General features: G+C 28.4%; 1 protein-coding gene across 1 annotated transcript in view; it reads right to left on the reverse strand.

Annotated features, from left to right (window-relative positions):
* The window catches only part of LOC103574371 (uncharacterized), an 83,276-nt gene that overhangs the window by 57,093 nt on the left and 931 nt on the right, over nt 1-25,252 (reverse strand). The window lies entirely within an intron of this gene.

A 25,252-nucleotide genomic window follows, 5' to 3' on the forward strand; every position in this document is an offset into this window, starting at 1 on the left:
TATAAAATTTATCACACACGTACGTAACGGCAGTTTAAGTATCATTAAATATTTTTTTAAACAATTATTATTTCGTGCAGAGCAATGATGACTTAGACATGATATAACTCAGCTAAAAACATTATCTTTCGAGATATATAGCACACAAGAAGAGAGCTAGTCACGCCGCAGGTGACTTCTTGCGGTCTTGACACCGACCTCAGAGTCACCTTTACACCTGTGTGACTTGCACACAGCTTATTTTTTCCCATTATCATTTATTATTATCTTTGTTTTTTTTTATCATAATTATTATACTTTTTATTCTTATCTCCTGTCTATACATCACTTTATTATTGCTCGTAACATTTGTTATCTATTTGTCATTCCAACACATATAACTGTTAGTGTAAACATTTAAAGGCCAAAATTTATTATTTACATCAAACATTAAACTAGTTTTGGTCTATTGACATACAACAGTCGATAATAATAGCATTCAAAAAAAATACTAATTTCGAAGAATCTTAGATAGCGATAAAAATAATTGAAAATAAATTTGAATTCAAAGCACGAGTTAATTATCTGAATGACATTAGAAAATCTAGAGCAGAGTTACTAACTTTTAGTTGCGATAGTTTATGGAGCTGATGGATTGATGATTGATGACTTGACATATGTCTTTTATTACTTTAAATGTCACGAGGTTAATTTATTTGTTTTTATTTCTGCTGTTATTTGATTAATTTTTTTTTCTTTTACTTGAACATTCAAAAAAAAACTCGACATCTGATGAAAATTTGATTTTTGTAAATAGCTCGGAAATTAATGACAGGAATTTTAATGATGAGATCAAAAATTATAATGACAATATTTAAACATAATTTTGATGGAATAAAAAAAAATTAAGTAGACTTAAAAAAAAAAAATATACAAAATGATTAAATAAACACCCGGTATTTTTTAGTTATTTAGCTGAGCGGTTAGAAGTTTATACCTGATAATTTAAAAATATAAAACTCAACTCTCTCAAGTCACATCAGCAACTGAACAAGTTTGACCCGAGCCGAACCGGACCAGTAAGGGACCAAAGGTCGAGGCACAAGTATCGTCTGAAAGAATTTCAGGTCCAAATATATATCTCGCTAATGAACTCTCCGAACTAACTCGGATTCTTCCTCCTGTGTTCGATATATCTATCCACCACCCGTTGCGCATCAGACATCATGGACTTCTAGGCCTCCTGACTAGTTTTATTTTTTATTTTAGAGTTCCTTCGTAAAAAAAATGACACTTTAAGTGCTTTGATAACCAGGCAAATTTTATTTTTCATTTCATCCGAAACGGACGTTTTTTTTTTTTTTTTTATATTTAATAGTAGAATGTCATATGTTTGTATTTTTTTTTTTTTTTTTTTTCCAAGTAAACAGTCATATCTTTATCGACATGATAATGAAAATTGATAACAATATGTAATTGTTTTAGAATGTATTTTATATTTTGTATATTAAGGTTAAATAATATTTTTAAAACAATGATTTATTAAACGAGATCTAGGGCACTTTAAATTGCTCAAAAGTTTCTCTTTATTTCATTTTTTTTTTTTTTTTCATTTATTTATTTATTTATAAATTTTTATTTTTTACATTTAAATTTGCGTTGGCACGCGTGAACTAGTGTAGCATCCTGATATGGTCATGCTCTGGGATGCAAATTAGTTTTACGCTCTAGCTCAACTCCGACTGATTACTCACACACCAGACTATTTACGAATGAATCTAGTGTAGTGTAATATAGTATAGTGAAGTTTCAGTAGAGTATCCATGGGCAATTAAATTCTCATTGCAAGTACGACATGTGAATACACATTTATCTCCTGCTCTCTCTCTCTCTCTCTCTCTCTCTCTCTCTCTCTCTCTCTCTCTCTCTCTCTCTCTCTTTGATCTCATGTGTGTCTTACGTCGTGGTCACGACACCTTCACGACCTCTAGATCATATCTATATACGTATTACGTGACAAATTGTCACCTTAGAACGTTTATTTCTAAACTCTACACGTATTTATTAACAATTACTTTTTTCTTTATAGTTAATTAATTGTGCAATCAATTTTTTTTTCTATAATTAATGGTTATAGTGTCGAAACTATTGAATTCGAGTTAAAATTTATAATGAGTATTTTTATAAAGAGAATTATACTTGACAACATTGTTAGAAGATATTTGTGTAGTGTCTTTAATAGTTTTACTGGAATTTGTAGTAAAATTACTGGAAAATAATTTTTGAATTTATTTTTTCAAATATAGGGCCGGGGGGGGGGGAGCAAAACGGGGTACCTAAGGAAATACTAAGTTTTTGAGGACTAAAACACGCCAAATCTTTTTGTTTTTAATTATATTAAAGGTAAATAGACGAAATTTTTAGCTGCCGTTAAGAAATACAATTTTTACTTTTGGCGGGCAAAATGGGGTACCCTGAAAAAAAGCTGAAAAAAAAAAATTTCTAAAAGTTGATCAAATTTCATTAAATTAAATATTTTTTTTATGTTAAATACATGAAGAAAAATAACATTGCACATCATTGGTGGATACGAAGGGAGAAAAGTTTTTTTTTGTGGGAAAGAGAGGCCCTCCTCCAAAAAATGATAAATTGTTTTTTTAATTGAATTATTATCAATTAAAAATTAAATTATTATTTTCGAATATTTTTAGTGGCCAAATTTGCCCCAACTACAGAAAATCACCCGAAAAATGAATTAACATATTAAGTTTTTTTTTAATTGACGATAAAAATATGAAAGAATCATTTTTTCGATTTTTCGGCTGGTCCATTTTGCCCCAGGTGTCATGCGTAGGGCTCAAAATGCGTAAATATATCGGATATACAGTAATTAGACAAAAAAATTTTTTTTTTTTTTAATTTTGGGGATACCCCGTGTTGCCCGCCTACCCCGTTTGCCCCCCCCCCTCCTCCCCTAATATTTTTTCCATAATATAGCCGCCGAAATGTTTTTCCTGATTTTTTAAATAGATAACTTTGCTTTATTTGAAAAATTTATCAATTAAAAAAAAATTATCATTTTCAAATATTTTTAGTGGCCAAATTTGCCCCAGGCATAAAGAACCAGCCGAAAAATGAACGTATATTAAATTTTTTAAAATCTGACGATAAAAATGAAAAAAAAAATTTTTTCAGAATTTTTGGATTTGATCAAATTTTTGAAGGGAGCTTTCTTGCCCCACCCTCTCCTATAACTTATAAAATCGTCCGATTTGACGTGTATCCCATTTATTCATACCTTAAACTCATAAATATTGATAAACTATTGCAGAAAATTTTAATCATTAATTCAACAGATATTTTAAATCCCAATGCGATCAAAGACTGAATAAAAAAGTTTAAGGTGTGCATTGAAAGTATGCGTATGCATCAGAAGGTTTCTCTCACTACCTGTTATCTGGTCTCAGTAATCTGACGACAGACAAACAGTCGCCTTGACGCGTGACAATGCATGAATGAATTAATAGCTCTCAGTGTCCACAAACTGGCTGTAACATATACATACATATAGATATATATACACATACACTGGCATCAGAAACACATGCATACACTTACAACAAAGATTTACGTCTTCATTCGAGACATCGACTATTTATTGTCGCAAAAGTTTAAACTGTTTTACATTCACATTAATTTACCCATTTTTACACGTCAATTTATCAAACGTTAAATCCAATAATGCGTTGCGAAATTTATCTTTTGTTGGGTTTGTTATTATTATTATTATTATTATTGTTATTATTATTTATTCAGCGTGATAATAAATGAGAGAAAAATATACAATAAAATTAAAAAAAAAAAAAAAGACTTGTGAGCAAATGGAGCACAAATAAGTTTAAATATAAGTGCGTTAATTTAAAAACGCAAAAGGTTATTGCTTCCATAAATCGACGACGGTTATAAGCAATATAACAGATTCTTTTGCCGCTCAGTACGTGACGACTTGCTTCAGGGCATCTCTTTCTCTTCTACTTAATACTTTAACAGACAAACACACAAACGCACACACAAACACATATATGTAGACAGAAACACATGAGTTTTATTCATAAAAGTATACATAATAGTGCATAAAATGGTTTCGCGTGAGGCTTGCACCATTTTGTCGGAAAAAAATGTTATTGCTTAAGTGGTCAGGTCACTGGGCTTTATATTTATAATTGCTTGGTATGGGATATAAATTGGTTTGTGTACATGAATAGAAGAGTAATACAACTGTACTGACTTAATTACACCATTGATCCATGGGAATATGTTGTTACGAGAAGACTTAAGAGCAATTGCTCTTTTGCTATCTCGATAATAGTTTACATTAACCAGCGGGGATTCTTGCTTTTTGTATTAATATTAATACAAATATGTATGCTTGAGTTCGTTGGTTTAAAAGGTTATTACTTAATAAATTTATTGTATTATTATTTGTGTGTGTTTTTAATTTTCCATTATCAAAATACATTCATTATTTAAATGGATGCTAGATTTATTTAATTTAAAATAATGGTTTCTTAATTGAAAATTTGGAGAAAAAATTATTTGTTTGAGTTATTAGACAACAAATTTTTTTAATTACACGGAGAGAAATTTATGGTAACCGTTTCTAGTACGTTTATTAAATGTCATCCCATCCTGTTATGGTAATGATTACTTGGAATTATGGGATATAGGCCCATACTTTCTGGGAAAAGTTTCCATAAGTATGGGAATAATTTCCATACAGCATGTGAAAGAATTATGGTAATGATTACTATAATATTATAGTAATTGTGTAAATTTTGACTACACCCTGGATTTTACAGTGTATGCACTTGAAATTAGTGAAAAATCACTAATTTATATTTAAAGAGTAACTTTTTTTTCTGTGTATCTTTAATAGTTTAGCCAAAAATAAAAGTTTTAAGTCAAGTAAGCATTTTAAGTATTAGTTGATTGAAAAATAAATATCAATTTTAAAATATATCTACACGCAGAAAATTTTTGAATAAAAATTACCCATAAAGTTGCGTACTGAAAAGACATCTAGCCACCAACTAAATTTTTACTACGTTGTAAGAAGAAATTGTACTTCATTTACATGCTATCGAGTAGTATATTTCCCAATGGGCATGGGAAAAATTTAGATATTTGCCACATGTCCTCACAGTATCAAACTCTTTAGGTAATTTTTACTAAAAATTTCTCTGCGTGTATGTACCTGAAGATCAAAACGTTTCTCGCGATACTAGAATAAAAAAAAAACAAAATGAAAAGTAAGAAATCTACTGGATCTAGATTTCTGAGAAATTTCGCATAGGCACTAGTAGTATGTGAACCGAAAATTTCAGTCAACCCTAATTATCCCTAAATCAGTCAAATCACAAATTTTTTCCATTTTTGTTGCACGAAAAATGTTCCGATCTTCAGGTACATCTGGGTGTAACATCTATACTATAAAATGTATATGAAAAAAATCACCAGACCTTTTTATAGAAAATTTGTTTTCCTGAAAATTCGTTTAAAATAATTTTAGTCGTACCTTCAATAATTCAGCGAAAATTAGAAATTCTTAACCACTCTTTTAATTATTCCGATTAATATTCAATTGAATTTAATATTATTGGATACCAGCGTACTGTTGACCTAATAAGTTTCCTAAGACCGCGGTGAGAATCTATAGCTGGTTATTATCTTGCCATAATAGAGAGGCCTTTTCGCGCAATTGCGTGTTGCTTTATTAATAAAACATGCTCCCAGCTCTATCATAATCCAACGCCTTTGTAACATTTATCTCGGAATCCATCAGATTTTTAAATGTCCTAATACAACAAAAAAGAAAAAAAATTCTTGAATAATAAAATTATTTAATTCCTTCTATAATTTTTTTTTTGCCATCAACTTTGATTACTTCACAAGTAAAATTAAAAACTTAATAATTAATCGTCAACCTCTGACATTAGTAAATAAATAAATTATATAATGATGATTATGAATGATATTTTATTGTTGGGATCTCACCTACACTTTGTACATTTGTCATCGTTGATTCGAGTAAAATCATGGATTAAGGTGGGTGTAAGGTTAAAAAGGTCAATCTAACATACATATATATGTATATTCATATATAATGTATAAAATAAAAAAAAAAAGGCAGTGACATGAATGATGACGCGTAATCGTGTGGTCACGTGGGCTGGACAATGAAAGGGTGCGGCTTCACCTTTGACATCGCCCCGGGTCAAGACCTTTTATTTTATAAACTTCACTCTTTTACTTCTTATTCTTATTATCCTTAGCCTTCTTTAGGTATTACTTTTTTTTTACTTTTGTACTTATGTCTTATTCTTATTCTTATTCTTGTAACCCTACGCCCTGTGGTATCATTGTATCCACTAAGACTTTAAGATCATGCCTACAGCCTAGACACGACGTTCTACCCACGTTCAATCCGCCAACACTAATCGCTCAGGAATTCAAAGGCTAAGGAAAATACCTGCCTTTTTTTTTGCTATTCGGATAGTTTTTTTGTCGATAGTGAGTTATGGGGTAAAATGAATGGAGTAATGAATGGATAAAAATGAATGCCTGATTTGCTCGTAAAATATATCATAAATATTGTCTTGTGTAGCAATTTTTTTTTACGCATTCTTGGATATTGTTTGAGACCAGACCGTTGGTCTACTTTGTTGAGATATGCAGTAATAAAATTTTTTCATAATATTTATTTTCATAACCTAAATAACTGGATAATTATTAGATTTCTTTATTTTTTTTTTTTTTTTGTAAATGAAGGAATTTAACACGGAAAAAACAGAATATTAAAAATTAATAAGTAATAGTAAAAAGTGGAATCTGTTATCAATAATTAGTACTATTATGTACTTAATGCAAAGTAGTGTACTAATTTTTGTAGATTCCGAAAAACTACTATCAATTATTTCCAAAAGTAACTAAATATTATTACTTTTAAGTACAAATACGTGACTTATTAGTGGAAATTAATTAATTTATGGCATACATTTATTAAAAAGTAATGATCGGTCAAATTAAAAATTGGTATCTTAGGTACTGACTTTTCCAGCTGGTAAATTGCAAAAGTTACAAACTTTTATTTTATAAATTCGATGTCACTGATCATTTATAAGCTTAAAATATCATTTATTTATCATTATAAATTAATTTACAATATATATATAAATCGAATAAGTGGTAAATAATAAAATGAAAAATTAGTATACTAGATACTGATTTTGTTGCTCATAAAAATACCGAAAACTTTTAACTCTTATTTTATAAATTCTATCCAATTGATTAATAATTAATATAAAATGTTATTTATTCGTTATTATAAATTAATTTATTATATACATGAATCGAATAAGTGGTAAATTTTAAAAATTTTTCTATGTTCATTTGAATAGTAATGAATAACTGTAGATATCAATTTATTGATTCTTTTTCATATTAATTTTAATATACGAAATTACAAATTTTGCTCTTCTATGTGTATCAAATTTTAATGTAAATAATAGCCATTTTGTAATATATAATGATCCTAGTTTGATATTAGTATACAAATATACTAATTTTAAGTCAAATATAAACCGCAAACTATTAAAATTTTGAGCATCATTTTTTCCGTCAATGAAAACTATTTTGTTGAGTTAAAATAAATTTTTTTCAAATTATCATTTAATTTTTATTTTAAATAACAAATAAAAATATATCACAACAATTAAATTTTTTTAAAAGTAAATAAAATAAAAAAAAAAAAAAAATGATGATTCAGCCGGTAAAAACAGTGTCGTATTACGACCTGTCATGAGTAACATCTTCTTCTTGTCTTTTCATTTCTCGTTATTTTAACGTTTTATTTTATTTAGTATCTCTATCTACAGCAAACAGTCCACACCACAATGACTTTAACCACCTCGCTGCTCTCAACTTCATTACACTACACTAGTAAATGTATCCGTATCCGTACCAGAGTAAACGTATACAGATCCCAAACGTTCGCGCACCCGCGAGCAAACGCCCACAGCGTCTCATATCTTAAGGATAAAGACGTTTACGACAGTCCTCGCACCGACCATCACATCCACTCTATAACTTTATATATTTTCGTCCACATTCACCCGAACGGATACATTCTCCGCTTTCATTAATAAAAAAAAATATATATGTATATATGTAAAATGAAATAATTAAATTAAATTAAAAAATATTGTTTTTGTTAGTTTTAATAAACAGCAAATAATTAATTTATTTTATTGATACAAAAAAAAGTGAGTAAATTATTTGCGATGCATTGACAAGTTTAATCGGTATAAGTTTTATATATATCTATATATTTTTTTATTTTTTAAAATAAAAAGACAGAATCGCGACTGGTTCTTAACCGTGTAAGGTAATGGAATGCTCGCGGTCGTTGGTTCTTGTCAGAATGACGAGACACACGAGAAGATACAGATGGACAGCTTTGTCTTGGTAAACTGACATTTTGGTACCTGTGACACTTTTAGTCGAACAAACACTCTTTTACATTTAGTGACAAATCCGCGTGTGCATCCAATACATTCTATATTTAATTCCAATCCTCTATAACTGATGACATATAATACATACATGTATATGTAACAAAAATTTGTTGAAAGACTTGAGAGTATTATTATTATTTTTTTAATCAAGTGAATAATGAGTAGGCGGTTTAACAATTCAAATTCTTGGTTCGAAGATCTTTTTTATTCACGTGCCCCGTCCAATTATTTTTTCGAGGTCGACATATATTTTTTGGTCGGATATTTTTCCGATCGCGAAACCACGGGAATGCAGAATATAAATTGCGGTGATGATGTATAAGTTTAATTAATATTTGTTTTTTTAATTTTATTAGCGTGGTTTTATTTAAAATTGAACGCTCGGGTGATTAGTGATTAATGATTAGAGAGCAGGAAAACAAATGACGTGGTTAATTTCCGGTGAACAGGTAGTAGGATTGCGGATAAAGAGAGTTATTTATTCATAGCAGAGTATCAATGAGACGCGCGGGAGCCACCGATAATTGATGACCACGCGATAAATGGACACGACTGGCTCATTAATCCATCGATGTCTGCCAGCTTGCTCAGGCTACTCGCCAACAACCTCCGTGTGTACTCAAACAACTCAAGTCTTGCAAACGCCCCTCTTTTTTATTTTATCGCTATTTTATTTACTAGTGATAATTTTGTTTGTAATAGCAAACAATTTAACAACATTCATATATTTTTTATAAATTATAATTCTTTCATACATGGAGAAAAAAATATAGCAATTTTTATTTAAAAGTATGAGTTAAAATTACTAAATTCATATTGTAATCTTAAAACGCTATTGGAATTGTGTAACTTTTACTTTCTTGAGAATTTAATTTTTAGTTATAAGGTAAAAAAAAGCCCCTATACCCGCTCAATACCATTAGTCGCTCACTTTGACTGTTTAAGGCTTTTTTTTATAATTTCTATAAAAAAAAAAATTACAACTAAGAATATTATTATTGATAAATAATTATTTGTGAATCTAAATATATTAAAGTATGATGTATCAAATTATTTTATAAAAGATTATAAATTTAAATTGAATGACTGTTTTCAAAATCGCGCTCAGCCGAGCATTTTTTACTTTAACGTTCATTCGTTAGATTAAATTTAGGTTACGTCAAATTTTTTAAGAATTGTTATAACTATATCTTATTAAATATATTTTTAAAATTCATGAAATTTTATATTATGAAAGAATAAAGTAGTATAATTCCGAAATTATTTTCCAAATTAATAAATTGATCATATTTTAATTGATATTGTCTTTGAGCGACTATAAGGCCATGTGTTGATCGAGTAATGATACCTCGCAACTTTTAGTGAGCGACTATGGGTACACTCAGGGACCTTATTTAAAAAATTAATAATAATTAATTATCAACATTATTCTTCAAACTAAAATTTTATTCTAATACTTAAAACTATAAAAAGTAACTATATGTTGGTTTATTTAACTGAATTTATTTAAACAAAAACTAATCTTTTATATATATTATTTTATTTCTTTTATATTTATATTTTAACTATTTATATGAACTTATAATAAAATTTGATCTTAAGTTTAAGAGTATGTTTAAAAGAAAAACACATAAAATAAATACTAAGAATGATGAATGCATGGGTGATATTGTTTATTCTTCAGGTATATGTAAGTGGACCTATGCGGCCAAATAAATGGTGTTTTTCATTTTATTTATTAATATATATTGAGTGATTCAATCTCACACCAATGAAAAGTGAGCGAGTATAGGGGCTTTTATTAGTAATAAAAGGCTTTTATTACCCTTGTTTAGTAATTTTTATCATTTAAATATGGAATTAAATATAAACTGCATTTGTAAATTTTACTATCCCGTTTAGTAAATTTTACTATATTAGAATGGAATTAAATAAAATTAAATTTTTAATAGTTTTTCAACTTTTTATTATTCTTACTATTATTTATGTCATCTGTATTGGTGTTAGTGTCAATTTTTATTTTTAAAAAATCACTTGTTTTAACCGAGATTCGAACCCTGATCTCCCGCGCACGTCTTTTCCTATGACTGAAGGTCCCATGTGTCCTTTGAACAAAGCTTTCTGAACTTGTAATAGATATCTGTATATGCTGTCCCCACCAACTTTTAATTTTACCGATCTGCTTCAGAAAAATTACAAGCCGTTTAGTAGTTTGTTAATTGCTGTACAATACTCAATAATATGCTATTCATCTGCTTTACAGAAATTACTAAGCAGATTGTAATTTTTGTATACTGTAGGGTATTCAATGCATATTTTTAGGTAATTTTTATATTTTTAGAGAGTAAAAGTCGTTGAATCGTATTGTCAAATGTAGTACTAAACGTTTAGTAATAATTTAATATTTTCTTTATAAAATTTGCTGTTCGATTAATAAAGAATAGAAATAAATTAGTAATAAAAGCAATAATATAGCAATTTTTCAGATAAACATAGTATAAATTACTGTTTTGTCATTTTTACTATACATTTAGTAATAAATCGTAAAAGTGATGCACTCATCGATTTGCATTAGTATTTCTTACTTAATTATATTAAATATTAAAATATTTTTGAGACTCCTTTACTCCGTAATAATTAGTATTGATTTTAATATTTTTTTTAATCGTTAAAAAAATATAAATATTTTTATTAAAAATTCAAAAAATTGAATAACAATTGTATGCTTTCAAGTATCTGACCGTACTCAAAAAAATCACTCATGATTTATTATTATTATTCATCGAAAAAAAAAAAAAAATTCATTCATAACATATGTTATATATATTTGAATATATATACATGAAAGAAACTTCTTTCAAGTTCGTTAAACTTATTATCATGCCACGATATTTTTCTTTCGTAATGTTTTTCTTGGCTTTCAATAACACCGAAAATTTAAGCAGCCGTCTTACATCAACAATTTTATAAAAATATTTGCTAACATGATATTATTATTATTTTATTTGAAAAGTTAATAAATGAATTTTTTTTTATTGTAAAGTATTTGAAGGTGTGAGAATTAATGAAAAAATAATGAAAAGATTTACGGAAATAAAAAAAAAAAAAGACATTTTTGTGTTGGGGTAAATTCTAAAACGTCATCGAGCGTTCGGGTGGCCACGTCGTGAATGAGGAAAGATCCGTTGGTTTGCATTCAAAGTGTAGCTGAGAATAGTGCACGAAGCACCTGCCTCGGTCATTAGGTATAAACGTCAGGTAAACTAAGAGCAGTTCGCGGTCGTTGTTTGCTACTATTGAGAAAATAGTTAAGACTTGGACGTTTAAAGTTGGAGTTGGAAGTGAATAGTCAAGAACTCACTGAAAGGTATAGTAAGTATTATATATAAGTATATATATCTGGACAGAGGTTTGTGGAAAAGGATGTTTTGAGATGTCGAACAAGTTAAAGACAGAGAAGATTGAGGAAGAAGAAAGAGAAGGAGGGACTCGTCACGAACGCTGGGCTAATTGTCCCGGAGATTGCTCCTGCAACCGTTTCATTCGTGTTACTGCTGCTACTCCTGATGCTGCTTTTGCTCCTGCTGTTACTACTTATTCTTATTCTTTATATTTTTCTTATTCTATATCCTTCTGACTTCTGACGCTATTTTAACTCAACTTATATTTTATTTCTTTAATTCCAGTGTCTTTACAATTTTAACACGCAATTTTTACTTTTTTTTTACTCATTATTAATAATTACTATTCATCAAATTTTATTAAGAAATTTTTTTAATTTGGATATTTATTTAAATTATTTATCGATAATTTTTAATAAGAACCATTAATTATGATTTTTTCGAAAAATTATTATCAATAATTATTGATTAACTATTGATTTAGAAATTTGACCTTAGGGTCACTTTAAAACTTGAGTGACGGAAGTTCATGAAATGTACGCAATAACATTGCTGTTACTGCTTATACAGTTTAATTATAATTTTTTTTATGGATCATGTATATATTCTTTATATTCTTTATTTAATTGAAATGTTAATAAATAATATACTTCATAATTTTCAGTATACACAGTTAAAAATTTCCTGCATGAATTCAACAGACTTTTCGTGTTAAAATTAACTAATAAATATAAGCACATAATCTAATAAACTCAAGTATACTGATCTACCCTAAGTATACAACTTATGTTAATTTGGCACACAATTAGTTCAATTTTCAGTGATTCTTCTGAAAAACAAAGCCATGCATTATTCTCCCGTAAAATAAAAATAAAAAAAACCATTGAACCTGATCATAAAAATATTGAAGTTATCTACGATAATATTCAATTATAATCCAAGTCTCCTTGCAGACAATGCTGCTACAATGCATTGATCGGTTATAGTAATGAAGAAACTCGCGGGAATGTTTAGTTGAACAACACAAATTTTGTGTTAATTTTCAAATTAGAAATGTGTCAAGACTTTCTGATCATGTAACATAAAAAATCTGTTAAAGTAAAATAACACAAACGGTTAATGTTTAATTAACAGATTTCTATGTTTAAAATCAACAATAAAAATTTAACCAACTAATTTTTTAACACAAATACGCACAAAATTTTTAACTGTACACACAGAGAAATTTTTAGTAAAAATTACCCATAAAATATGATACTATGAGGATAAATGGTAAATATCTAAATTTAGTAAAATCCTTAATTTTTTATTAAAAAATTTTCCCATTATATTTATTACAAATTATTAATTAAAACATTTATCAATAATTATTATCAATTACTTTAATTAAAAATTATAATTCCTATAATTTTTATAAAAAATTATAAATCAATAAATTTAATAAAAAATTATGATTTATAGCATTTATTTCAGGTATTTATAATTATTTTAATAAAAATTATTTATCAAGTACTATATATTTAAATTGAATATTTAAAATCCTTGAATGTAACATGATCTACATTATAGTAAAAGATTAAAGTTCAATAGAGAAACCCGAGAAAGAAAATCAAAATAAGAGTGATGCATGGTACACCAATGGATAAAATCGCGGTGCAAAATACAGCGAGACACCTTTCGCGCGCCATGGCATGACGGCAGTGAAAAAGAAAGCACCAGTTATCCCTCTGTTCGAGACAGATGCAGAGCGAACGACGCGACGCGACGAATCGAGATTTCCTCATGACAGTCATGACATGATTCGTGTCTCCCGCGAGCCACGACCAATCGACAATTTATGGCTCGGCAATACGATTTAAATTTTTAACCATTCGTACATACAAACGTACTTATAAATACCACAATCGGCAATCCACAATCCACAATCCACAAACCACAGTATTAAACACCAAACTTTCAATCCCCAGCATCTCACCTCCATCAAATTGTCATTTCCTCATGTCGATTCCTTATCACACATCTCGATTTCTCCATCACTATTTTCCTATTCCGTATAATATATAATATCCAGCCTTCATCTAGATTCAAACTCTATACTCTCTACCTCTCAAACAAATTAAAAGTTTGAAATTAAAAAATCCATTAACTAAATTTAAAAGTAATATACATAAGTAATATTTTTTATTATTTTATAGTTATACGATGATGGAAGTTGCAACTCGGGTTGCTGTACTAATTAACCGTGGAATGCAATATCTAGATTGAAATCTGGGTGACCCGACGCCCTGGGGCCACCACCTCACGGTTCAACCCCGCGGGCTTTTATTTCTTATATACAACAGCAACACGAACAATAAAAAAAAAAATTAAGTTGTAGAAAACGAACAAGAATGAGAATCAGAAGGAGAAGAACGGAGATGAAAGAGATAAATTTTTATAGGACGTGTCTGGCAAACGCGGGTTACGGAGAACGAAATTAGGAATTAAAAAAAAATATAATAATAATAAAAATAAAAAAGATGAAAGATCAGCACCCGTGTACTTACGCCCTCCTACTGACTCCTCAGCCTCCCTGGCTTCTGCACACTCATCTTCGCGTTATTATCGCGCAGGGATCGAATCCTCAAGAAGCTCCCGGTAATAATAATAATCAAAATAATTGTTTACTATTTTCTTTTATCAATTTTTTTTTATAATTACGATAAAATAATTTTTTATTTCAACATTTGGTTTTTTTGCTTTCAATACTTAATTATTTAATTTAGTTTTAATTCAAGATTTTTCATTAATAGATCGTATTTGTCTCTAAAAAATTTGTTAAAACCAATAACTTAAGGATACAGCTGTTAAAACTCTAGAATCAATTCAGGAATTAGAAAAATAAATAGATCAAACTGATGTTTAAGGGGGGATCAAGGTCTGAACGTGAAAAAAACACTTTTTTTGGGAATTTTCTTCAGCTATATGAATCGAGTAAATTGATTTAAACCTTTTGTACATTGTTAGGTGTCATTCCAAGAATATTCCCTAAAATTTTTACGCGAAAATATCCACAAATAATCGGGTGAAAAAGCTTTCCCAAAAACGTTTTTGAAAAAACACTATTTTCGGTGATCACTGTATCTCAGCTAAAAATGATCTGGTCGAGTACCCTTAACATTTAGTAAAGTACCATCAAATCCTCCCCTAACGATCTCTGATAATTTTCTTTCTTCATTTCTACACTTTTTGTGATCATGTAAAGTAAGAAGTGCTATTTTTCACGAAAAATTCCGCCATTTTAGGGGTGGAAAACCCCCTCAATGTAAAAAAAATTTCAAACTCAAATGACAGTTTTCAAATGACAGTGATCACTGACTTTGAAAAAGTCGTTTCGAGAAAAACGTGTTTAAAGTTTTAGAAGAAAAAGGTGAAAAAAAATTTTTTTTTCAACTTAAGGGAAGGTGAAGCAAGAATTGCTCTGATTGACTTGAAATTTTGAGATTATATTCCTCAAATGTTTAACTATAAGAGCAGACAAAAAAAATCAGTTTTTCAAAAGTGCGACACCCTGACCCCCCTCAAATTGCAGTTACTTGTAACCAATTGACTTTAGAGTATTTTTTACAGGAATAAAAATTGTAGGAAATTAAAATCCTGTTCCAAGGATCATAAACAACATGTGCTTATCACAAATATTTAATGATATATTGCCTATCAACGTTAGAGCACTTAATTATTTTTTTTTCCGTGAATTTTTATTTTATTGGTATTAAAAAACCTTAGATGTCACGACGGATTAAATACACGAGTGTCTTAATGACAGAGGTAATGAAAGTTTTTATAGTAAAACGGGAGAAAACGCGTAGGCGACGTGCCAACGAACTCGTTAACTTGTTTTTACTTTGCTCAGTTTCCCATTCCATTTAAATTTATACGTTTTTCTGCTCACGATAACTCGCGAATTGCAACTTAAAGATCGATCGTCGAATTTAACGAGTCTCTTAATATACCATCGTCCCAAGTATTAAATCTGTTTGTACATTAATTTTATTATTATTTATTTTTTTTACATACTCTTGTTAAATATTTATTTTTATGTCGTTAATTTTCTTCATCAACTATCAGCTCAATGACTCGTACGCGTACAGCGTAAACACAAATTGCTGATAGTTGGGTTAAGATCGCGATCGACAACCGGTTCCGATCGTTGGTTATCGATCGACTAGTATCATCGCCGATGAGTCGATTTTAGCACGACTGGCGTCGATTCCGTCTCGCTTCGTTGAATCTAACGCCGCCTTCTTATAAATTACATCAACGTCTTCCGGAAATTATTTAGAAAGAAAAAAAAAAAGGGAGAAAAATTTATTGGTTATTTTTTTTGTATTTTTAAATGTCATTAGCAGACAACGAAGTAATGCAGAAAAGTACGCGTGTAAGCGGATGAATCCTGAATTATGGGCAGATAAAAACAGCAGGCTACGACCCGACCCTGGTATGCAGGTCAAGTTACGCGCCGGATTACTTTACAAACCATCTTCCTTTTATTCTAACCTACGTCTTTTTTTATGTCTATGAAGCTGCTTTTCAAGCTATAGAATGAGCAAAAAAAATACCGTCCTGCAAATCCTTTTATCCTTTTAAATTCGTTAAGCTTTCAAAAGATATTTTTTTTTTTCGAGATTTACCGATTATGGTCTTGATTATTTTTATTTTTTCGCATTATTTAGTTATTTTATTTTAATTCCAATAAAAACATTTTAATTGTTACAAAAATATGACGTGACATCACCGCATATTTTTTATTTATTGAGATATATCTTTATATATTTGTGAAATAGATTGTTAAATTTCAGTTGAGTAAAGTTCGAAGCTTACGGAATTTAAGTTTCAAAAATTTTAAATTGCAATATTTTTATTGGAACTTTGGTAACAAAAATGAGAACGAGATTTTTCGTCGAAAAACGTATGAAAAAAATTATAGGAGATTGTTTTCGTATATTTTTAGTCATTGAATCCGAAAGTTTATCAGTTGTTTGAAGATTTTTTAATTTCCCGCTAAGAAAATCGACGATTTTCGAAAAATTCGGGAACTTCGAAAATGTATTCACAACAATGTTTTGAGCTCAAGAAGCTCGAAAACTAGGGAAGTATTGGAGCTGGCCCGCAAGGTCAACCGATAGACCGATTTTCTTTAATTCGATGGTTTAAAATAAATATAAAAATTCTAAAAAATCGGCGGTACGAAATAAAAAATTTTACAAATGTCTCATATGAGTAAGAAATTTCGTGAATTTTTTTTCAACAAATATCAACGAGCCGATATGTACCTGACGATCGGAACGTTTTTCGAGCAACGATAATGAAAAAAAATTATCTAATTTGACTGCTTAAAGGTTACTTAAGGGGTAGTTGGGAGTGAACTGCAATTTTCGGCTGGCATTCTAAACATTTCAGAAATCTAGATCCAGTTGATTTTTTACTATTAATGTCATTTCTTTATTTGGATTCCGCGAAAAACGTTCCGATCTTTAGGTACCTTAAGCCGATCATAAATCTAGTTTTCAATTTTACACTTTAAATAGAACGAAGAAAATTAAATTAATCTTTCGACGATACCAAAAGAAAATCTTCAATCTTTTCATGAAAATAATTATTGATAAAAATTGAAAATTTCGAGGGCAATGAGTTCTAAACTGCACTTTAAAAAACACTAACTAGTTTTCTCTCAAAAAAATTTGCTGACTCAGTTTATATGAGAAAATTTTAGCCCTGACATCTCGCAGCGATAAAACAATAAAACAACAGTTTTTTAATTTAATTACAGGTAAAAAAAAAACTTTTTTATCTTTAGTGATCTGTTTTATATTCTTCAGGTATAAAACATTTTTATAGTTCATTTACAAAAATATATGATCAATCCAATTAAAATTAAAAATTATTAAATTAACGGACTTGAGTATGAAGTTTTAATCCCAGTAAGTAAAAAAAAATATAATTACCCTTTAATTACAGTACTTTAATTAATTAAGTTAAGAAATATTTTCAAATTCTTGACAAAAAAAACTTATAAATACTTTTTTTTAAATTAATAAGTACAGACTAACAAGAGCATGTATAATTTTTTTAGAGTTTAATAATTACAGCAAAAAATGGATATCGAATATTAAACATACAGGATTGGATGTCACATATTTCACACCAATGAAAAAGCTTGGGTATCATTATAAATCCACGGTTGATCGGTCTTGGGAATTTCGGTCGGGATCGGTCGGCAATGATGAAGCGACGGTTCAGATGAGATCTCGCGATGCGTGTGCTTGTCTTATACTTAATACAGAGTGTCCGCCCACTTTAAGATACCAGCGAATGTCCAGCAGATAGCTTGTGACAAAAAATATATCCGAACATCAGAAGCACGATAAAATGACAAAATAAAAATATTTAATGCCATGAAGGGAAAGGATGCGTGAGTGAGTGTTGGTGTGCTGTGTGCGTGGATGTACTTTTACGGTACCGTTTCTGGCTCATAAACGTCACGTATCTCGAGCTAAGAAGTATTCCACTTCACTTAATATACCTGCTGGATATTCCAGAGACTGAGTACACAAGAACGCGAGGATAAGGAGATCGGTAGCAACTTGAGGGCTCTATCCTCGACTTGGAGACCAGAGGATCGTAAAACTCGGCTAAAAACTACAACAACTTGCTTGCTCGTGCACCAAAAAGGCTAAAGATTTTTACAACATATATATTTATTTATTTATATGTGGGAAGTTCGTATGGTATATGTGTGTTTATATACACCGGTCATGGGTTTATTATTGGACCGGGCGCGGTCCAATGCTGCACCAGCGTTATAGTGCACTTTTGTATACATGTATATTTATATATATATATAGGATGTGATTAAGAGAGAAGGTTGGGATCGTAACGCCACTCTAAAGAGCCCGTACCTGTCCACGACCGGATAATACTTGAAAACATGTCTCTATCGCCGAGAGAATCTTCGCTTTGTGGGTATATAACGCCTTCACATAAAACCGACGTTTTATCCCGCCACTGAGACTAAGACGTCTTTACGGTCTTTCTGCTAGTCTTCTGGAGTCCAAGCTTGTATTATATGTATATATATATATTGGCTCTTTTATATGACTCCAGACCCACTGGAAAGAAATCGTTTTATTTCTATATATGTACTCAGATTCAGGCTTATTATTGGAAAAAATTTTACGTCGAGATCTAAATTAAAATATATGTTTGTAAGTTATTTCGAAATTTTTATATACTGCGATTTTTGTTTTGATCGTGGATGTCAAAAAAATTTCAATTCTACTTAACTATTGAGCTTAGTAATGAATAATTAATCGGGCAGAACATTAAAAAAAATCTGTTTTAAAACTTGAGATGCCGACTTTTAAAATCTGTCAATCGGCAAAATTGACTTAATTGTTTTTTTTTTTTTTTTTTTTTTTTTTTTTTTTTGTCAATTTAAAAACAAAAATAAAGAGCGACCCTGAGTTAAAATTACGTTTAAACATTTCTTACATTAATTTCAATAATTTTGTCAGAAAAAAGGGATTATGTACGTACATATGTATGTAAATATTCTATAACTTTTGAACGGATGAATCAATCTGGCTTTTTGAGATCGCAATCGAAAAGACTCATTAATGCCAACGATTTGTGAAAAGTTGAGCATAATTAGTACGGTACGTTCGGAGCTATTTCAAAAATAAAATTTTTTCAAAACTATTTTTTTGGATAACTTGTCATGTACTCGGATTAATTCTAAAATCTAATCAGCTCTAAAATTTTATAAGCCACGTCGAAAGCCACCCCAACCATCAAAATCGATTCATTCGTTCAAGGGAAACTGTTCTCGAAAGAATTGCGAAAAAGTGTTTTTTTCTAATAACTCTAGTGTTGAACTAATTGATAACGGTGTTTATTTAAATGTAAGTAATTTAAAAACTGCTTTGCGAATGTCGCAAAGAACGTCAAAATCGATTCATTATTTTAAAAGATATTGGTGATTACAAATACAAAAAATAACGATTTACTTTATATATTCGGAATAATTCACAATGTTATTCATCAAATGTTTCAATGTTTCAATGTTGTTAATTTTTTCCAATGTTAGAAGTTAGAAAAATGCGTGAGATGCCATTTTAACGTCAAAATCGGTTTATTATATCCAATGATATTACAGATTTAAATTAAAAAACAACAAAGATTTTTCATTATTTTGGTTTATTATTTGAATTTTCGCAATAGAATGTGCGACATTACTATTGTTGAGCTTGAAGAGCTCAAAAGTATATTAACAATAATGTTTTCGAGCTCTGAGCGGGAAATTTCATGGTTGACCAGCAGGGTCAGGTGGTTTTTCGAGTTTTTTTTGTTGCAAAATTTAAATAAAAAATTTTGAATTTATTTGTTCAGCAGTTTCAGTACCTATATAGCAAGAGATTTTTATAAAAATTATTTCAAATTAAAAAATCAAAATTCTTGATTACAATATGCGATCATTTGAACCCAGGCTACATAAATTTGTATTTAAGTCTATTGGAGTAAAAAATTTATTTTTCATTTTTTTAAACTTCTCGATTTTGCTCAAATGTTCTATCAATTACTTAACTAACTCCTATAATTCAACGAAAAAAAATTCACTTGTTCCTCGATAAATAAATTTTAAAGATTCCCAATGCAGAATAAATTAAAAAATTTAAATAAATCTACAGTTATATTTATTAATTTATTTTTCTATAAAGACATTATAGTGAGATATAAAAAATTTGAATTATCTATTCAGAAAAAATTGTCAGAATAATTTTTAACACGAAAAAACCCATTAAACAGCATTAAACCCAAAAGTTAAAATAAAAATATAAAATAATAAATTTAATTTGATAACCAATTTTATAAAATACTTTTTTTTAATACCCAAAGAATGTTAGAAGTATAAATACATATATATCTATACATGTACATATACCTGCTCGCCAGGCTTATTGATATTCTATCTCAGTACCGTCGGGGTCATCACGCCTGGGATCGGCATCCACTGTTTTTTTTATTTTTTTTATTATTATTTTTAAACCGTCAATATTTAAACACTCAACATGACAAATTGCATTGACATTAAGATTGATTTTTTAAAAAAATAATAATAATTATTAAACTCCTAAGCTTAACTCTGATAGAAACGAATCTACAGGAATTACTTTTTTAATAAATAAAATTATTTAATTATTATACAGAATTAAAATGATTGGTTTGTCTTGAGATAACTTGAAAAGGTTGTCGAAATGTCAATGAAATAATTTTAAAATGTCATACCACTAAATAAATTAACAAGAATATAAAAAGTTGTTACAGAATTTTAATAAAATAAACAAATGAACGGTATTTAAAAATATTTCGAAGGCCTTTTAGAGGTCAAATTAATACTAAATTAATATGTAATGTATATGTACACATATATTTATAAATAAGTGTCTGTGTGTATGTGTATGGATAGGACAATCGTTGATCCGGGGAATTCCTTGTCGATTATTATCGTCATATTACACAACCGTGACGGGGCCGAGTGATGCCGTGACGATCGCCGGAATTTCCTGTCACTCGTTTGTAACTCGCTTGGTGTTTGCTAATCATTGTCACCTGTACCTTATTTATAATATTTTCTTTTCCGCCGTATCCTTTATATATACAATGTTGTTTACACATACTTGCTTGACGCAAAGCATTAAATATATGTATGCATGTATATATATATATTTTTTCTATCCGCAAATCACTATACTCAAATGACACCTGTATTATAGATCCGAGTATCGCGTGCGAGCCGATTTGAATCCAAATTTTCTAATAGAAATGTTTGAGATCAATCTGAGAAATTTATTTAATTGGCAGCTTTCTTGAATGTTTCAGTTAATAGCAATATTTCGCAAATTATTTTTAATAATTCAAATTATTCTAATATACATTCAAAATATTTCTGGGACATAGAATTTTTACTTTTTCATTTTTTTAAAAATTGAGGAAAAATTTAGTAAGTTCATTTTAAAAAATATTTTAGACATTTTTTGATTTGTAGAAGAAAATTTTTGTTTTAAATTAATTGAATTTCTGCTGAAATTTATTAAATGTAAATTCAAAACATAAATTATGATTTTAATGGGTTCAATAATTAATTTTTAGAGGAAATTAATTTGTTTATGATTTTTTAATAGAAAAGTACTAAAAATTGTAGTACACAAAAATTTTGTGTTAAATTCAACACATTGCGTTTGTGTTGATCTTTAACACAAATTTTATGTTAAATAATCGCACATAAAATCTCTTATTTTAACAAAAAATTTATGTAAATTTAACAGACTTTTCATGTTAAAATTAACTAAAAAATATAAGCACACAACCTAATAAACTCAAGTATACTGATCTAACCTTAGTACAACTTATGTCAATTTAGCAAATAATTACTTCGATTTTCGGTGATTTTTCTAAATACGGAGCTATGAATAACCCTTCCATAAAATGAGAATAAAAAATCCATTGAACCTGATCATAAAAATATTAAAGTTATCTACGATAATATTCAATTATAATCCATGTTTCCCCACAGATAATGCTGCTACAATGCTTTGCTTGGTTATAGTAATGAAAAAACGCGCGGGAGTGTTTAGCTAAACAGCACAAACGTTGTGTTAATTTTCGAATAACAACAAGGAAAAAAATGAACTTTAAAAATTAATGCTGTAAATTATAATCCAGGACCTGGATGTCAATATGGGGAATTTTAACATTCCAAATGATAAATTTTATAATATATTGTCAATTTTTCAAGTATCCGTTACGATTTTTAAAGTTCAAATAGTAATTTTTCTTGCATAGACAATAAATTGTCATACTTATACTGTAATTATTCATGTTTTAATTATAAATGAAAAAATTACTATTTAAAATGATAATATTTATCGATCACTTTATCATTATATTACTTGTCATTTTCAATATATATATATATAGTTCATTTTTTTTCCGTAAAGAAATGTGTTACATTCGAGGTTTTCTACTCATTTAACATAAAAAATCTGTTAAAGTAAAATAACACAATAGTTTATGTTTAATTAACAGATTTCTGTGTTGAAAATCAACACAAAAAATTTTATAACAAAAATACACAAAATTTCTAACTGTGTAATATGTCAAAATTTTTTTGGTTGTCAAAACTTAATCTTCAGATATTAATTTTAGCGCAGAAAGTCAATAAATATACTAAATAAATTTAATCACCTCTGAATTTCAATTTTTATTTTTTTTTGATAAAGTTAATTAATAAACAATTTTGAATAACAATTTTTGATATCATTTATAAATGAAAAGATACTTAAGATAAAAATAAAATAGATAATTAATTTTAAAAAAAGTATGTAATTAAATACATAAATAAACAAATATTAGTTGAGGGATTTAAAAATGTTTACATGACAAATAATAAAGATTTAAGGGCCTCGTTGAGGGTCTTGTTGAGAGCGTTTGATGAATCGGTGTGGCTATGGGTTTCATTCAACGTCACTAACAATAACGCACCAATTAACTCAAGTGACTGGGCGTAATTTATGGGGGTACAACTCAGTATGAATACAATTAACGTAATATGATTGTCAGTCTGTCGTTTGTCATCACAAACTTACGCGTTTTATTTTATTATTTTATTTTTGACTTCTTCGGAAAATATTTATATTAATTTATTTATTGTTTTTTTTTATTTTTATTTTTTTTTTATAAAATTAATTAATTGAAATTGAAGAGAGATTTTAAAAGAAGGCAAGTCACGCTTACGATGACATTAGTGACAGTAGCATAGCGGGTATAAGGCAACGTTATTGCAATTAGACACACGTCCGGAAGACAACGGCAGTCGTCATCACTATACAGCATAAAACAGCGCGTGATGCTATTATCTTTCTTTAAGATTAATTATTATCATGATAATTCGTTCCAGAATCTCCCTGTATCATTCTTAAATATATCTATATATATATTCATATATTACTACTGTATCTTTTTAATTCATATTTTTTTGTAATTAAAAAATATCTTTCGGTTATTTTACGATAGACGCTCATCTATTTTTCTTAATAACAATTCTTCTAGGTTTTTTAACTGTTTTTTTTTTTACACCGAGTCGACCAATCGGATTATTGTAAAAAAATTAAAAAGTTATAGCTTAAAAAAAGCTTTTTTTTTTTTTCAAGAGTAACTTAATTTTTTTTCGATTCATTGCTTTGTAATTTTTTAACTAAGCAGATATTTTCTTTTTTCGAAAAATTAATTAAATAATTTGTAAGCAACAACTAAAAAAACATTTTAATTAAAAATTAAGAGTAAAAAATAAAAAATAAATTTTTCATTAAAAACCGCGAAATTAATTTATTGTATTTTTTTTTTTATTAAATAAAAGTTTTTTCTTTGAAATTTAATTTGTATCAAATATATGTTAATTGTAAAATATCACACAAAATTTAAAACAAAAATTTTAAGTGAAATTAAATTAAAAAAATCTTTAGACTAAAAAACCGCCACGACCGCGAACTTTTTCACACCCGAAAGTAATTTTCATCATATGTATAATTTTCGAATACTTTAATAAAAATCATAGATAATCAAAAGATAATCATAGAATCATGTCAAAAAATTTTTCGAGTAGGGTTACAGTACTAAATATTAACCGAGCTCCAATTGATGACTAAGTACTTGAAAACTCGTAATATTTTTTAAATAGTGGAATTTAATTCACGAAAAATATGCCTCTGTAAGATGTAAATTTTTCATGAATTAAATTTTACAATTCAAAAATTTTCAAGAGATTTTAAATACCCAGTCATTAATTGGAGCTCGATCAATACTTGGTACTGTCACCCTACTTATTGACAATTCAATTTTTTAAACTTTCAACTTTATAATAATAACCAGTCAATTTTTTTTTACCCAAAATAATTCCGAAACTTCTCACCTAAAATTTTTAAGAAAAAAATTCTAAGATATATTCCCGTCAAAATTATGATCCTGAAATTAATTGACAACAAACTATTTTCGGATTTATTTTTTTTTCAACAAATTACAAAAAAAAAGAAAACTAAAAATATGCACATGTAGAAAATTAAAAAAACTATAGGGGTAATTTTTAAAAATATTTTATTTATAATTTATCGACTTAAAAAAAATCCAAAAATTATCAGATGTCTGCTAACTTCAGGTCATGTCAAAAATAATACCTGCGCACCCTAATAATTTAAAAAAAAAAAA

This window comes from Microplitis demolitor, chromosome 9 (genome assembly GCF_026212275.2).
Source record: "Microplitis demolitor isolate Queensland-Clemson2020A chromosome 9, iyMicDemo2.1a, whole genome shotgun sequence".
Lineage (NCBI taxonomy): Eukaryota > Metazoa > Arthropoda > Insecta > Hymenoptera > Braconidae > Microplitis > Microplitis demolitor.